Here is an 18,276-nt window from a genome sequence, read left to right on the forward strand (position 1 = left end):
CAGGTGGATTGGCAGGTAGTGAGGTGTACAGGCTAAAAATACTGAACTCCAGAGTGGAGTAACTCGAAGAAGCGCTCACAGGGGTCGGGTTAGCAGGAAGTTACAAATTCTTTTTATTGGTTGCTACGCGTTTCGATTCGGGACTTGAACCTTCGTCAGGCATGACGTGAGCGCTTCTTCAGCTAAATATGATGTCATTGGAAGAAAAGCAATATAGGAAGCATCTTCAAAATCACACAAACATCGGAACCTGGAAACATAGGATTTAGGAGCAAACACAAGGCTGACATCCAAACCATAGGCTTGAGAATTCTTATGGAAAATCCATTATTTCATGACTTCATTAGTGTTTTTTTGTGCTTAGGGTTTCTTTTTAATTTTTGTGAATTTTATGAACCTATTCACAAACCAGGGGACCCAAATTGTATGTTCACTGATGCCAGATCGTTTTTACATATAAGATTTAAGTGCATTTGATGAATATAGTCTTACACTATCATCATAATTTCTGATTTGCTGTCCCTTTCTTTACCAGATTATAAATTTACTAATGCCTCTCGAGACAAGGGCTTGTTCCTGATATATTTTGCAGATCATTTTAACAAAAAACGCAGCTTATGTTGAATTTCCAATTATAGTTCTTTAGGGATCATTTTATTATAAGTGATAGGTCCTGAGTTCCCGTACATTGACTCCTACTTACATACATCATCCATTCTCAGACACATATAACATAACACACATGTACACATTGCCAGTTTATTATATCATATTTATTTTTTCCTGATTCATGTATTTTTTTGAAGGCCGATATGAGTGTAAAAGGAACACCAATAGTAATCAGGTAAAAAAATAAAAACGCATAACAACTGGACAACAAAACTTCTGTTTTCTTATAATAATTGCTCAGGTTTCCTGGTTTTAAGAGTTGTAATCACAATAAAGTTTATAAGTTTGCAGTACAGGCGGTCCCCTACTTAAGAACACCCGACTTACAGACGACCCCTAGTTACAAATGAGCCTCTGGATGTTGGTAATTTACTGTAGGCTACAATAAACAGCTATAACAGTTATTAAATGTGTCTGCAATGAAGCTGTATTATTAATCCTGGTTTTTATGACAATCCAACATTTTAAAATCCGATTGTCAAAGAGACCAAAAAAAATTTGTCTGGAGTTACAATTATAAAGTATACAGTTCAGACTTACATACAAATTCAACTTAAGAACAAACCTACAGACCCTATCTTGTATGTAACCTGGGGACTGTCTGTTTACTGAAAATCATCATTGTATAAAACAAATGTAGCTCCATCTTATTCTGCAGCACTTTACAGATCACGGGGGACACATACAAATAGAATAAGACATTACAGAGTAATAACATGTTTAGCGGAAACACTAGAAATAAAGGCCCAGCTCACAGGAGCTTACAATCTATAAAGTTTCCGTAAATGAGTTGAGCATTACAAAATGTAATAATTATTTTAGACAGAAGTAGGAAGTGATAACTTATGGATGGTAAGCTCTTGCAAGCAGGACTCTCATTCCTATTGTTCTCTGACCCTGTTATTGCTGTGTAATGTCTTATTATGGCTGTATATGTACTCCATGATCTCTAAAGTCAGCACTGGATTAAAATTGGAAGAGGCTCCTGGATGCAAAATCTGTTGTAGTCCAGACAGTGGTACATATTACTATTCTAAATTATCTTTAAAGGGGGTTTCTTGTCTGGGCATTTAGATTCAATTTAATTAATCTACCATATATAAACATTTCTTCAATTAGATGTTATTAATAAAAATTTACCTGGGTGAAGATAATTTCACATAAATGTCATTGGGTCTCTTAGAAACAAGACTGTGCCCTTGGACATGGCCACCTCTTCTGGAGGGATTGCACAAAGAAACAAAAAGCTTTTGTAAATGAAATGTCCGGGAGTTACTACATGTCCTACAGCCGTCCTGTGGTAATGATCATTGAATCCAGGTGGTCAGGCAGGACTGAATAGCAATGTCTTCCCACCACTGCCAGAGTGTGGGGTGGTCGTATCTGAGGAAGCTATCTCGTTTCTAAGGGACAGCATAACAACATTGATGAGAAATTTTCTTCAGGAACATTTTTTTTAATTACATCCAATTGAAGAAATGTTTACATATAGCAAATGAATTAAATGAAATGTGAATGCCCGGATGGGAATACCCCTTTAATATTCTAAACTTTCTTCTACTTCTAGCTGGCCTTGCTGGTACAGTGGCAGTAGTACTGACTACTAGTCACCACGCTCATCACATGCACCACTTTTGAGACTTATCTCGCCTCCTCTCCCAGATTGGGCCGAGTGATCTGTGAGGTAGTAATGCACACAAATAGCTGGGATGCCTTATGCTTGGTGCGCTGGAGAGGAGGAGGGGTGACCCCTCTCCATAGAGATGCACAGCACATGGCGCCATAACACAGGGAAAGATTGGACTTGTTCTATCTTTTCCCCATGTATACAGCGGTACGGTGCATCACCCGTACACTATTCTGCTCATGTAATGCTGAGGTTAATGCGCCAAATTTTTCCCTCTGTGTCACTGGCCATAAACAGCCTTAGTTCTTATGGGACCCAAACTTTGCATTGTGATTTATACAATGGGACAATAAATATTCTTTAATCAAATGCTGACATCACTCATTTTTTTAAGTCTTTCTCAATAAAGGATGTTGAGAAAGCTGTGCTGGCCTCCATGTGACACAAATTAGGGGGCGTTCCGGTGCTTAGTCGGACTGAACGCTGGATTTTACATGCGAAGTCTGTCGCACGCCCTATGTTAAAGATGCACCACAAAAAAGTTGGTGAACTCTGTGGGGCTAGTGCAGGGAAGCAACAGATTCATGATTTCTGTGGCACATTCTTAATGAATTGGTCACAGCCACCATTATACACGGGCAGAGCACTTTTAGTGCCGTTTCCCACATTCTTAGTAAATGTGTCCCAATATGTCATAAGCTGTTGTACAGAGCTGTAAAAATGCATTTATAGAATTGTGTTGTCTTTTATTTCATAAACCAACTCTCATGGACCCCTAAACTCCATGGAGCGAACGTACATTAGATAAGGGGTCTCTTCCAATTCCTCCAGCTGCTCAATTCTATTCAGTATCCAACGATGCAGACAAAAAGTGTTACCTTGCAAAATTTTTTCTTAGAATTTATCAAAATTTTTGTATAAAGACATATACCATAATAAAGCTCTTGTGAGCATTGTCCTCACTTCTATTGTTCCATATGACTGTCTGTACTCTGTAATGTCATATTATATTTGTATATGTCCCCTTTGATTTGTAAAGCGCTACAGAATATGATGGCGCTATATAAATAAAAATGATTAAAAACGTTCACTTCTGAGCATAAATGAATGAGAGGCACATGGAGCAGAGCAGCGATTATTTCATATCATGGAATATAGAGGTTTTTATGTTAAATTTCTGCCACGTTCCGCGGGAAGGGTTGTGTGCTCTGCTGTAAAGATTCCTGTGCATGACCACACAATGTCCCAGATCACCTTGATGTCATGCAATTTTTCCAGATAACACATCTGAGACTGCATCACGTCATGCGGAATTTGGTGAGATAACATTTCAGACTGAAGATGATTTATTTTTACATTTATGTTTTGTCTATATTATCTCTATCATGCTGTATATGTTTCTGATGGATCTTCTGTACAGTGAATAGATTGAAATAAATAAAAACTTAAACTCTTATTAAAAATACAAGTCCCAAATTCAGTTGTTTGTTGATGCTGTTCACCATATACAGTAAACTGGCATTGGTATAAGATCTTCACGTCTATCATAGAAGATACAGTAGATGCTAGAGGTGATAGGATCATTTCTCCCATGTATCCAGTTCTTAAATGCTCCTTCTACGTAGTAACTTGTTACTTATTGCAGCCTATCAATGTTTTGAGGAATTCATATTTATATGAACACAAGTTGCTTTGTACAATTATTATTACAAAAATGTTTCCGATATAGTACAGAGTGAGCAACCCAGTAGAATTAGCTAAATTAGCCCTGCAAACACAATATGCAAAGCTTTATCTGTGTGCTTCAGAAGTTTATATTCTGCAATGTATTATTAATGCTTCTAATGCATATAAAATTAGTCCTATTGAAGCCGATCATTTGGAACATTCCCGTATTTATGAGGGAAGGTACAGATGGCCTGATAGAGCTGGTTTATCTCAGGAAAATCACACGATTAGAATGATCTTTTCTTTAGAGCATTAAAATTCTGAACATAATTTTTATGGATAATGTATGATCTTATCATACTCCGATGTAAATAAAATCTCATCCATTATATATTATAATTCATCAATGCAAAGCATGCTATAGCGTGTGTACACCATATAGAGCACCAGGAAATAAAGTGAGGTTATTTCTCAAAAAGAAATGCACATATGTTAAAGTTTCTAATGTGAAACTCAATAGCCAAGATATAATTATCACTTATGTTCATAGGAATAATAATAATAATAATAAATCTTTATTTGTATAGCGCCGTCATATTCTGCAGCACTTACAGATCAGCAGGGATAAGTACAAACAAAATAAGACATTACAGAGTAATAACATGGTCAGATGGAACAATAGGAACAAGCAAGCCCATGTTATCCTGGAAAATTAATAGTCATCATTCCACCTTTCCATTAAATATGTCTATAAATGAATAAAAAGTGATACAATATATTATAGGTTATCATGTAACCCTCATAAACATTATCATTGCTTTATGCTGTATGTCAGCATTATTAGTTTATGTGCTTGTTCTGTTTTCTGCAAAAAAAAACCCAGAACAATAGAAATATTACATTGTATCTGACCAAAATATACTGCCACAAAATGTGTTTATCCATTTTATACCATGCAGCTATTTGCATACGAGGCCATGTCTTGTCTGTGCTAGCCGCAGGAATAGCAAGCAGCTGGCCCATATCTCTTTGTTTCTCTTACAAGAAATTCTGTGGAATGTCATACGATAAATTTGTGCTTTAGCATCTTGTAATCGAGCACATTTAATATTCACCAATCGCCATTCTTTGCAGTAGAAAGTCATTTCACATTACCGTTCATTGGTACAGGATTATATATTTTTTTCTTTGTGCTTCTTTATTTTTTGTATAGCAATTACTAAAAAGACATCAGCTCATGGGTATAATTGGAATGGATATCTGCAGCATTCTGCGTGTCTCTGCTGCCTTCGGAGTAATCTTAGCTTGGCTTTATAAGAAGGGATAGTGAATAGTTGAAATGGTTTAGATGGTAAAAGGCCAAATGAGACATCATGCTATTTACCGTGTTAGGCACATTATGAATTACCAGTCAAAAGGGAAGAAGAAAAATACATTTTGAAGCAGAAGCCTCTGCCTGAGCACTGCAGATATGTTTTGTATCTTTCTTCAGTAAATGAAACTCAGCATATAATTGTTGCTGAGCCTAAGGCTCGGTTTGTAGAGTTTCTGAGCTTGGTAGAGAACATTCTTCTGCTTTATCTGTGAAACACAGCGGTATCTAAATTCTCACTGTATGTTATACTAAATATTTTCCAGAAATAGAAACAGTTGTTACAGCAGACAAAGTACCAATGTTCATGATATAAAAAATAAAATAAAAACCAGCCAGATAAACTGTATAAACCGTATCAAAAACAAAAATAACAATACACAATTCACACAGTATATACAATAAAATAAAAATGGGACACATGGAAGATGCTCCTGCTGGCATCAATGTACATACTGATCCTCTGGGGTACACTGAAACCTGAGTGGGAAATGTTTTGGGTGGAATTATTTTATGAGGACTTGGCAATGGTAACCTGCCAGGGTCTTCATCATATTCTTTGACAATGATGCTACCAATAGGGGCGTTAACTTGTCTGTTTTCTATTGTAGAGTAAGTGGCTGTTGTAATGAAAAGATTAAGAAACATTGGCATAATACCATCAGTATCACATTTTGACTAAGAAAACATCTAATTGGAGTGATTCCTGGGAAATACTATATTCAGGCAGTCCCCAGTTGCGTACAAGGTAGGTTCTGCAGGTTTGTTCTTAAGATGAATTTGTATGTAAGTTGGAACTGTATACTTTATATTTGTAGCTCCAGGCAAAATTGTTTGGGTATCTGTAACTATTTAAAATGTTGGGTTGTCATAAGAACCAGGATTAACAATAAAGCTTCATTACAGACACCTGTGATAACTGTTACAGCTGTTTATTGTAGCCTAGGACTAAAGTACAATAAATTACCAACATCCAGAGGTCTGTTTGTAACAAGGGGTCATCTGTAAGTCGGGTGTTCTTAAGTAGGGGACCGCCTGTATTTATATCTACCATTTACCTTGAACCAACATTCTAACACATTTGCTGATTGTTCAGCACCTTGCCCTTGGATGTGCCACAAAAGCATCAACATTTTGAAACAAAAGTTAGCCGATGGACAGTCTATTAATAGGCCACACTTATTATCAATATAAGTTACTGTGAACCCGGAACAATTAGAAGAGTTATAGAGTTTATATTTACAGTGTCTCATAATTGTACAACATTATTAAAGTTGCCCAATTTTTATAGAATGTAATTGAATGTCCACGTAGGTATGAGACATGCCAAAATTATTAGGAGGCATCAGCTTGTGTTATTTTTTTATGCTATAAATAATGGAAGATAATCTTTTGTACATTAAACCCTATGGGGAACACAATGACCTTTTGTTTACCCTCAATATTTTGTTTCCATTGCTCTCTCCTGTAACAGTAGAGCGTAGCAGTATCCCCAGCCATACATGTGACCCTGCATACCACAGTTCATCCTTTGCCAGCTAGGGGTAAAGATAAAGTAATATGGAAATTACCCTATTACAAGACTGTGTTAGGATGATGCAGACAATGTTATAGACTGACAATCGGGGTGACTATATTTCTGGTTTACTTTTTTATCTTTGATCATTGATGATAATCGTTACTTCTATGGTGAGACAAGATCTGTGGTATGTTTGATCTAAACATCAAGACCAGTCTACATGTCAAAAACAGGGATGAAATCACAAGATAATTACGAAATTAATCATTTGGGAAGTAATGAGTAAATCATGTTCTCCAGAGCGACCTTACTTGATTAGCAATTTTTAATGCATGTTTTGTCCAAAACAGTAAAATAAATGGTTAAAGGGGAAGTTAGGGTAAGGAAAGATAACACTTTAATGTTTTGAATTAAAAACATTGAAGATTCTGTGCTGGTATAAATCTTAGGCTGTGTTCACACAGCGTTGATGGCCATCTTTGGCCTTAAATTTAGAAAATTATGGGTATAAAAAGAAATATTCTCCACTTTGATTATAACAATTACAATAAATAAGTCCTTACTCTTTGACATACAGCGCTAATTAAATTTTCAGGAGTGGCTAAATGTAAGCAGAGTATGTTAGCTTATTAACCAGGGACTGTTTACTCCATTCACCTCCAGCTTAAACTAAAGTATTGGAGAAATGTACCAAGCCAACGCCTCAGAACCATGGTTTATTTTGCACTCAAAAACTGCTGTACATGATAAACACCACATTTAGTTTGTATCAAATAGACTTTTTATATCTTGCTTTATCTAATATGCTCCAAAATGTTGGTGCACAGAAAGCCAATTAATAGGTGATAAGTTATAATTAAAGTTATAAAAGAGTGTCAACAACTGTATCAGCCACTTTGATTAATGTGTCATGTCAGTCTCAGGCTCATTATTATATTTCAATATTTACACAAATATACACCTGAGATCAAAATGAGAGAAATATACACAATTTCCTACATACCACTACCTGCCCTGCCCACCACGGCTCATGCAAGCTAGCTGACACACCAAAAGTGGCGTGCGGGCTGGAGAACCCAGGAAACTGGCGCGGAAGGAAAGATTTATGTGCATAATGAATCTCCCCCAGTGTCTCGACATTTAAGAATATTTGGACTGAAGGCTCAATCTGCAGTGACCAAATCTATTATTGGCAGAAAGAATCACAGTCAGTGAAAGATGGTGGAAGTGTTTGGAGAATGTTTTCTGCAGCAGGAGTTGGACATGGCAGCTACATGGCAAAGTAAATGAAAGTGTGTATCAGAAACTTCTTCAACAAACTTTGGTTCCTTCCTTGCTTTCTTCACTCATTCAGCAATTTGCATGTAGGATAATGCCCCCCTGTCAAGCAGCAAAACGGGTAGAGGAAATCCTTGAAATAGAAAACAGAGAAACATCTAAATAGCCACAACCCAATCCTAATTCAAACCTAGGGCCTTTGTTCCCTAATTTTAAATTCCAGTTTGTATACAGGCAGTCCCCGGGTGATGTGCAGGATAGGTTCTGGAGGTTTGTTCTTTAGTTGTACGTAAGTCGGAACTGTATATTTTATAATTGTAGCTGTAGACAATTTTTTTTGGTCTCTGTGACAATTGGATTATAAAAATGTTGGGTTGTCATAAGAACCAGGATTAACACTAAAGCTTCATTACAGACACCTGTGAGAACTGTTATAGCTGTTTATTGTAGCCTGGGGCTAAAGTACAGTAATTACCAACATCCAGAGGTCCGTTTGTAACTAGGAGTCGTCTGTAAGTCGAGTGTTCTTAAATCGGGGATTGCCTGTATATATATATATATATATATATATATATATATATATATATATATATACATATATATATATATATATATATATATATATATATATATATATATATATCTGAGTTGTATAGGATTAATAAATGTTATGTTCTTTTCTCAGTGCTCAGGCATATTCTGCTTATTCAGTTTATTTATCCATTGTTTCACATTCTAATACTATTCTGATTATACAACATTCTGTGCATGTTTTTTACTCTAACCATAATCATTGTGTGAAGGGCCTACAGCAGATTGCATCTTAAGATTCAACAATCTACTTTAGCTTATGAGTGGGAGCTATCTAGAGCTTGTAATGCAGTCAGAAATTTGGGGTAATTACATGTAAATGAGCACTTAAGTTGCTTTACATACTGAAACTGCAGTGTAAGGTGGAAGAAAATGAGCTTATTGGTAACTATGGGAGAAGCTTAGTCTTCCTTGACTTTCATTTGTCACTAAGATTGTGCTGCAGTCTATACATGAAGCAACAGTATCATAAATGACAAGCAGGGACAGATTGGGAATATAAAGTGGTCCTGAAAAAAAATATTTGGATCATCCCTAACAGCAGGCAAAGCCAACACAAGTGGACGGGTCACAAAATTATGGGTTGGTAGGATTGATAAATAAGTACCAGCTTTATAAGGCTGTTACATAGAATATAGTATAGAAGATAAGAGATAGACCTCACACTCATAAACTTAGTGCAGAGAGCCAGTAAAAAGAGTAGCCCTGACCCTATATCATAGTAAGTATAATAGGGTCATGCCCATGTCTTAATATGATGTGGTTTGGGTTATGTCCAGGGTCTCTGTGTGTGTTCTGATCATAAGACGTCCGGACAGCAAAATCTATACATTGAGGTGGATCGTATTAGGCCACAGCTAAATAGTGTCTAGAATGACAATCCACCCCTGCAGTATTTAAATGTACCATATATAAGCTTGATCTACTGTGCTTCATACACAAATTAACTTCTTGCCACTTTCATAGGATGACACTTTTGGAAACTTTTTATCTTGTGAAAGCTGTTACAGTTTAGTACGATTGTCTTTGGATTAGACACAAGTTAGAGCTTATTATGGGCCTGAAGAAGAATAAGAAAAGGTGAATATTCCTATTGGGTCCCCAGCCCCTGCAGAGCACTGACTGCAGTTCATAAAGATAAGCAGAATACATCATCTCAACCAGGGATGGCATACCAACCACTAACACACTCAATCACACTTGGGCACATTTACTTACCTGGTCTGTGGAGTTCCCCGAAAGTCTGTGTATAATGCACTATGCTGCAATTCATTAAGATCGTGCGCCTGATATCCATCCATTCTTCCCAGTGTATGTAAGTGTTTGGGCTTGCAGCACAATTTGAAAGTTAAATCCCGCGCTCAGTCTGAATCTGTCAGGACGGCCCGCCCCCTAATTTGTGTCCCATGGAAGCAGCACGCGACACACCCCACAATCCCAGCGCAACCCCTGTTAAATACCTGTCCAAGCAGTGCAATCCCTGAAAAAGGTGCAAAGTCTGTCAAAAGTGAGTAGTGTGACCCTTAGTAGATAAGCCCTGCTGTGTTACCCCAATAATCATCTTGCAGCATTATGGCCTAAGAACGTGTCAGGTTACTGAAAGAGCCCCTGGGAAACTAACAATTCAAAGTTCAAGGCGTACATTTATGTTTCTTTCATTGTGACAACTCTTGAGATTATGCACAATTTCTCCATCTCTGCACGCATTGCTGTGTAATACGGTTTCAGTAACTTGCATGTTGTGACTCACAAGGGAATTTTCACTATGAAATGATGCAGTATGGAGACCCATCTCCCCTTATACACTATCAGAAGTCTTATCTCTGCAGCTCCAGTGAATCTCTGTTTCATTAAGCAATGATCTATATGCAACATCCCCCACCAGGGCCTAGCCTTTTCTTGGGGCCTGGAGTCAGCCGGGCCCGCAGTACCTGAGTGGCTGGCGGTTGCGGCCTAGGCACGCTAGTGTCACGGTGCTTGGTATGGGGAACCGGAGGGCTGTCCTACAGCCTTGCAGGTCTCCAGCAGGGTGGTGTTGGCAAGAAATGATGAGGGAGAGGCTGCTATAGCGGTTCTCCCTGGGGCAACCCTTTGGGGTCTGGAGTATGAGTCCCAGTGTAGTGGATAGGGTGCCGTGATGGTGACAGCCGTAGTAGCAGGAACCAGACGGAGGCAGACGTTGAACAAAAATAACTTACAGTTCTTTATTGGAACCGACAGGAACAGTAGCAACGTGCCTTAACAGAATGGTAGAATGCTGTAGATGCAGTTGGAGGGAGCCACAGGACGTAGATCACCAGCCTGGATGCAATGGGCAGGCTGGGAGGTAGTTGTGTCCTAGTAAGATGCTTCAGCTTGTCCTGGGTTGCTTCAGATATCACCCTTGAAGGTAGGATGATTTCCCTTTCCTCACTGACTAACTCACTACACTCAGGCAGGGAGCTGGGCTCACCTGCTCTTGTCTGGTGTGCTGGCTGAACTGACTCTTCTGAGTCTCTAATCTGCTCTGTTCAGACTCCTAGGTCTGACTGACTTCTTCTTCTGAACTCTAGAAGTTTCCTGACCAGGGGTTTTGTTACTCCCATTGGTCAGGTGGTGGCTACTCCTCCAATTACATCTCAGCTCACAGACATACAGTATAACACATGTGATTGGTTGCTGGAATTACATCACAGAAAACAATTAACTCCTGCCTTACCAGGCAGGCTCTACCTCTGCAGTTCTCATCTGTGTTATGTAATTGTTATGTAGTGACCTGCTGTGGAGTTTATCAGACCCTTCACAGGCTGCAAGCTACATGATGGGACGTATTCGCAACAACGCCTCTGCCTTGCATCGGCGAGGGTGTTGCATACCCCCGGGGCAATTGAAAGAGCCGCCCTCGACTCGACTATGGACTGGTTGGGGTGCAGAACACCAACCGCTGGCCAGCAGCGGGGAACCTCTGGGGGATCCGTGCAAGTAATGGCCGGTAGAGGTAGATTTAAAGAGACACTTTTGTGAAGTGCAGACTACATGATCTGTAGGGACAAACCGCCCATGGTCCTGGAGACAGGCACCTGGGTTGGTGTCGGACTAAGACAAGGACATGTGAATGTGAAGTGTGACAGTTGGTCGCTAACGCCATTAAACCAAACTGTACAGTAGGAAAGGTGTGGTGTCATGTACTGTAATCCACTCCTTGCACCAGGGCCTGTATATTTGTTATATAAACACTTCTTCCCTGACGACAAATATATAGTGTATATATGCGTTACATTGGCATATGTGATACAATAAGACATTATACATTGTACAAGTACCTGCCGACTGACATTCTTGCCTCTGTATGAGTGGCATGCAGGTGCTACATCTTTAACACCCCCCGGTCCCCTAAGGTCCTGCAGTTTACGGACTACCCCCACTTACGAAGATTCGGTTTGAGGCATAAGATAGCGGCCAGGGTTTACATATAAACGGTTCGACACAGCCACACTACAATCTAAAAAGCCTATAAAAGGTTAGTGCAAACTACTGGCATTAAATGGCAGTGTGCAAACATATTGGTAAACTCTCATTGGCTTAGAAGCCCAATGGGTATACATCTTAAACATAACGTTACAAACGTTACAGAGGTAGGCTACTCAGGGTAGCAGGATAAAATGTCTCTTTATCTAAAAAGGAAAGGCATAATAGTGCAAGCAAAATGTCCGTACCTAAAAAGGAAGGCATTAAGTGCAATACAAAAAGTCAATAGTAACTTTTCCTTTGAGTTGGCAAAAGTCTCTCAGAAGGTCTTTATTAGCAAAGTCCATCTTCTGGGTACAGCCCTTGAGGTGGGAAAAGTGCAATAAATGTGTAGAGGGACAGAGTCCTTTGTAGGAATCTCTGCTGTGGCAGAGGAAGGGGTGCTATCATAGCACATGACAGTGGGCAGTTCAAGGAGAGTCTCTTGACTGAGATAAGTAAATAGGGGTAGAGTCTCAGGACAGTTTCTGGCTCTGTGAGGTTAGCGGGCGTTCAGCCCAAATGGGATAGCAGTATAAATAAAGTAAAGCATTTACAATATTCACAGTACCTGAAGTGGGCTTTCAGCCTATCAGGGGTTACTCAGTATCTTCTTCAGTGGTGAGTACTTCAGTGTCAGAAAAGCGTACCTGCCTCCTCCTTCTGTGTGACACCAGTTGGTACTCCTGCAGGTACGCAGGAGCTTTACCTTTCGTCTCCCTTTGAGACCTCCGAAGTTCCGGTTGGGAGAAGATAACAACCTCCTCATCGTCCTCCTCTGAATCAGGCGCTGGAGTCGAAGTCTCAGCTACCTCTGATGCCTCAGGGGTTGCAGACTCTGGAGCCGGATCATCCTCCACAGGTAGCAGTATTGGAGACTGCGGTGGGGATGATGGTCTCTCCGGGGTACCTCTTACTGGAGTGGAAACAACAGGCACTCGCCCACTAGAGAGATAGTCCATCACTTCTCCTATGGCGCAGCTATCAGCCTGAAGACTCATCCAGAGGTCCTTTTCCGCAGGGGGCTCTGACTCTTCTTGAGGAGTAGCAGGCGCTGCCTCTGACGGTAAGGAGTAAACTCTCTGGGCATCTTGACGCACAAACCGGGCATAGAACGCTGGCATCTCCACATCTTCCCACTGACAATCCGTGGAGGGTCCCTCCCACTGGTCAGGGAGACGGGACAGAGCGTCGGCGTTGTCATTGGTCTTACCAGCCCGGTACTCGATGGTAAAGTTGAAGTTGGCAAGTCTGGAGGCCCACCGTTGTTCCAGTGCTCCAAGACGAGCAGTGTTCAGATGCGCCAAGGGATTATTGTCTGTGAAGACAGTGAAGAAGGATGCAGCCAGGTAGTCCTTGAACTTTTCGGTCACAGCCCAGACTAACGCCAGAAACTCCAACTTGAAGGAACTGTAGTTCTGGTCGTTTTGCTCCGGTTCTCGGAGGGAACAGCTGGCGTAGGCTATGACCCTTTCAGTTCCGTTCTGGAGCTGGGATAGTACAGCCCCTAGGCCTTGCTTGCTGGCATCGGTGTATAGGGTGAAAGGCAGATTGTAGTCTGGATATCCCAACACCGGAGGCTCAGTCAACCGTTGCTTGAGCATCTGGAAGGCAGCTTCTCGTTCGGCTGTCCACTCAATGGATACTCGGGAACTTTGGCTCTCTTTTGGCAGGCCCCTTAGGAGTTCTTGCAGGGGAGCCGCCAGCTGGGCAAACTTCGGGATAAAACGCCTGTAATAACTGGCAAATCCCAGGAAGCTTTTGATGTCCCGTATGGTTGATGGGGTAGGCCAGTCGTGGACAGCTGCAATCTTCTCTGGATCTGTCTCAATTCCATGAGCGCTCACCACATGTCCCAGGTACTTGACGCTGTGTTGTAGCAGGTGGCACTTGGATGGCTTGACCTTCAACCCATGTTGGGTCAGGATTTGGAAGACTTCAGCCAGATGGCGGAGGTGGTCTTCATAAGTCTTGGAGTAGATGATGATGTCGTCCAAGTATAACAGGACAGTCTCGAAGTTTCGATGACCCAAACATCTCTCCATCAGTCGTTGAAATGTGCCTGGGGCGTTGCATAGCCCGAACGGCATATTGTTGAACTCGAACAGACCCATTGGGGTGGTGAAGCCGTCTTCTCTCTGTCTTCCGGCGCCATGGCCACTTGCCAGTAGCCACTGGTCAGATCCAGGGTAGAGAAGTAGGCAGCTGACCCTAGGGCTGCGAGGGATTCCTCGATTTGAGGCAGCGGATAGGCATCCTTGTGGGTGATATTGTTGATCTTCCTATAGTCAACACAGAATCAAAGGGTTCCATCCTTCTTTTTCACAAGGACCAACGGGGCAGCCCATGGGCTGTGACTCTCCTGGATAACGTTGGCTGTCTTCATCTCTTGTACCTCACCTTCAGCACTTTACTTCACTTCCAACTGTTGGGAGGCAGACAGAGAGGTTTCCACTAAGTCTTCAGGATGGACGCTGAAGAGAGTGGCTACAGCTTGATATTTTCTCAGATCTACTGGGGAGTCTCCCACATTTAGTAGTCGAATGGGTACTTGTCCTCGGGATACAGTGACTAGGCTCCTGGCGGCTAGGATGGGTAGGTCTTCATCAGCTGGTAGAGGTTCTACTATCGCCTGGTAATCTTGATCTTGGACGCCCATGCAGGCTCGACACCATACTAACGTCTCAGTCCCAGGTTGAAGGCGGACAGGTTGGGGATCCTTGATCCGGGCTCTGCAGATTTCTCCATTAGGGCCAGCAAACTTCTGTTGCGCCGCTAGAACCTGCATAGTCTCCTGAATTACCTTCCGGGAACCGTTGGGCACTGTTGGCAGGGAGTCGTGGAGAGCCTTCAGCACTTCTGGGTAGCAGTTGCGGAGGACATTGGTAACCAGTACCAAGGGGAAGTTACCATTTTCGGGCACTCGTGTCACCACTACGCCCTGTCTGGTTAACTCAGTGTCTCCAATGGTTAGTGTGGGCTCCCAGTAGCCACGGATGGGTACGGGTTTTCCGTTCGTAGCAATAATGTTCAAGTAAGCCTTGGGAGGCTGGACTAAGGATGCTCCTCCTCGGCATTTCTCGAAGGTAGCACTCCGGAGGGTGGTCACTTGAAAGCCGGTATCGATTAAGGCCGGTAGGGTAACTCCGTTGATGGTTACATGAACCATGGGGCGTGTCCCCACGGACCTGGGCATCCAGTTGGCATCTCGGGGACCTAGAGGTTCTTCCCTTGGGGGTCGTCCCTTAGCTACAAGGGTTTGTCGTTTAACTGACGACATCCATCCTCTTCATGCCCATATTTACGGCAGTAGCTGCTGGTGGGGTTCCTTCTGACTCCAGGTGCTTAACAACTTCACTTCCCTTGGGCGCTGTTTGGCCGGGGAGTCACGAGGGGTAGCTGACCGTACAGAGTTCTCTGGAGGTTTCTTCCTCATAGCGGAGACAGTCACTTCCAACTGGGTCAACCGATCGAGTATTTTATGCAGGGTGTCCGCCAGATTAGGGACCAGTCCTGCTAAGCCAGCAACTTCCGTAACCGCAGGAGTAGGTGATGTCGACTGCGTTGGATGGCAAGCTAGAGCAGAGTCCTCCATTTCCACGGATTCAGGCTCTTTCTGCGGTCCAGTAGGCGGTCGGTCCCCTAATATGTCAATGCCAATTTCCTTAAACTCAAGGAGGCCTGGGCATGTTGAGAAGAGATGATCTTTAGCTGACATCTTTGATTTCTATCAACAAGTCCATTAATGAATTGTTCCCTCAGGGTTTGATCAGAGGTTTCAGCGTCTTTGGGTTCAAGACGGGTTATGGCCTTCCATGTCTCCTGTAGGGAGAGGGCAAAATCTCGGAGGGACTCTTGGGGCTTCTGTCTTTTCCCGAAGAATTGCTGCTTCAACTCTGAGGAGGTACACTTGTCAAAGGTGTTGCGCAGCCTATCAATAATTTGGACCACATTCTGGCGTTGTTCTCGGGGCCAAGACTTGACTTCCCGGAGAGCGGGTCTTTTCAACTGCCCGGTTAGGATGCCCACTTTCTGTTCCTCTGTGAGCGGGTACAGGGTGAAGGTGGCTAACAACTTGTCTCTGAATTCAGGGAGAGTGTGTAATTCTCCCTCGTAGTGGGGTAACCAGGGGGCCCCCAGATAGTAGGGCATAGTCAGAGGCATCATGGTGGGGGTCACAGGGACACTAGCTGTAGAAGGGCTGAAGGGACTCTCTGGAGGGCTTAACATGCTCCGGTACCCTGAGGAGGGACCAGGGGACGGGACCTGCTCCAGTCCCGTATATTCGTCCTGGGCGGACATGACTGGCCTAGCTGAGGGAAGTCTGCAGGGTTACACAATGTCCGTTGCTATGGGCGATGGCTAGAATGGGACGTGGGCACTTTAAGACACAGTCACTATTCCCTGGGAGGTGAGCCAATAACCTAGCGTCGGAAACAATCTCTACCCCCCCTTAACTTCCCCAGCGGTACTCACTCAGGATCAGCCGCGGTGACAGGACAGCTCCGGTGCGCGAAGGACTCCATTCCCGATGTCCGGCAGGCAGCAGGGGCTCGGTGATGCTCAGCGGTGCTCTCCTCCAGTTGCAGGACACGTGCGCCGGAACTCCGGATGATGCGCACGCTGCTGGCAGGCTTCAGACACGGCCTGCGCCGAAATACAAGATGGCCGATTAACCCTCTTCATTGCCAACTGCATACGCTCCAGCTCCTCCTCCACGGTACTTCGCGCCACTCGCGCAGGGGGGTGGAGCCTGGTGACGACTCTGGAATTCCCGCCAGTGAGGATTTGGCGGGCTGGAATTCCGTGCTGCGCCACTCGCCTCTGAGGTAAAATGCTTCAGGCGCGGCAGCGCCGGATGTAGCAGAGCTGACAAAGTTCTTTGCAGGATTTAACCTCTTGAGTGCTAGAGCGGAGCTCGACAGCACGTGGCAGCAGTAGTACAGTTCAATGTAAAAATGCACACAATCACTTGGGCCTAAACCCGAATGGCAGCAGGGTTAGGCAGCACAGTCTTTGTAATAAAGGACAGTCTACAGTGCCAGAATAAGGCACAGAAGTATAAATCCTGTTCGTGGCGCCACTTGCAACATCCCCCACCGGGGCCTAGCCTTTTCTTGGGGCCTGGAGTCAGCCGGGCCCACAGTACCTGAGTGGCTGGCGGTTGCGGCCTAGGCACGCTAGTGTCACGGTGCTTGGTATGGGGAACCGGAGGGCTGTCCTACAGCCTGGCAGGTCTCCAGCAGGGTGGTGTTGGCAAGAAATGATGAGGGAGAGGCTGCTATAGCGGTTCTCCCTGGGGCAACCCTTTGGGGTCTGGAGTATGAGTCCCAGTGTAGTGGATAGGGTGCCCGTGATGGTGACAGCCGTAGTAGCAGGAACCAGATGGAGGCAGACGTTGAACAAAAGTAACTTACAGTTCTTTATTGGAACCGACAGGAACAGTAGCAACGTGCCTTAACAGAATGGTAGAATGCTGTAGATGCAGTTGGAGGGAGCCACAGGATGTAGATCACCAGCCTGGATGCAATGGGCAGGCTGGGAGGTAGCTGTGTCCTAGTAAGATGCTTCAGCTTGTCCTGGGTTGCTTCAGATATTACCCTTGAAGGTAGGATGATATCCCTTTCCTCACTGACTAACTCACTACACTCAGGCAGGGAGCTGGGCTCACCTGCTCTTGTCTGGTGTGCTGGCTGAACTGACTCTTCTGAGTCTCTAATCTGCTCTGTTCAGACTCCTAGGTCTGACTGACTTCTTCTTCTGAACTCTAGAAGTTTCCTGACCAGGGGTTTTGTTACTCCCACTGGTCAGGTGGTGGCTACTTCTCCAATTACATCTCAGCTCACAGACATACAGTATAACACATGTGATTGGTTGCTGGAATTACATCACAGAAAACAATTAACTCCTGCCTTACCAGGCAGGCTCTACCTCTGCAGTGCTCATCTGTGTTATGTAATTGTTATGTAGTGACCTGCTGTGGAGTTTATCAGACCCTTCACAGGCTGCAAGCTACATGATGGGACGTATTCGCAACAACGCCTCTGCCTTGCATCGGCGAGGGTG

At 43.2% G+C, this 18,276-nt stretch overlaps 1 protein-coding gene across 1 annotated transcript in view; it reads left to right on the forward strand.

Annotated features, from left to right (window-relative positions):
- Nucleotides 1–18,276, forward strand: part of DNAJC1 (DnaJ heat shock protein family (Hsp40) member C1) — a 289,738-nt gene that overhangs the window by 75,857 nt on the left and 195,605 nt on the right. The window contains exon 4 of the mRNA XM_072154178.1: nucleotides 5,948–6,084. The gene's annotated coding sequence lies outside the window, so the exon portion shown is untranslated. The remainder of the gene's footprint in view (nucleotides 1–5,947; nucleotides 6,085–18,276) is intronic.

Source organism: Engystomops pustulosus, chromosome 5 (genome assembly GCF_040894005.1).
Source record: "Engystomops pustulosus chromosome 5, aEngPut4.maternal, whole genome shotgun sequence".
NCBI classification, from domain to species: Eukaryota; Metazoa; Chordata; class Amphibia; order Anura; family Leptodactylidae; genus Engystomops; species Engystomops pustulosus.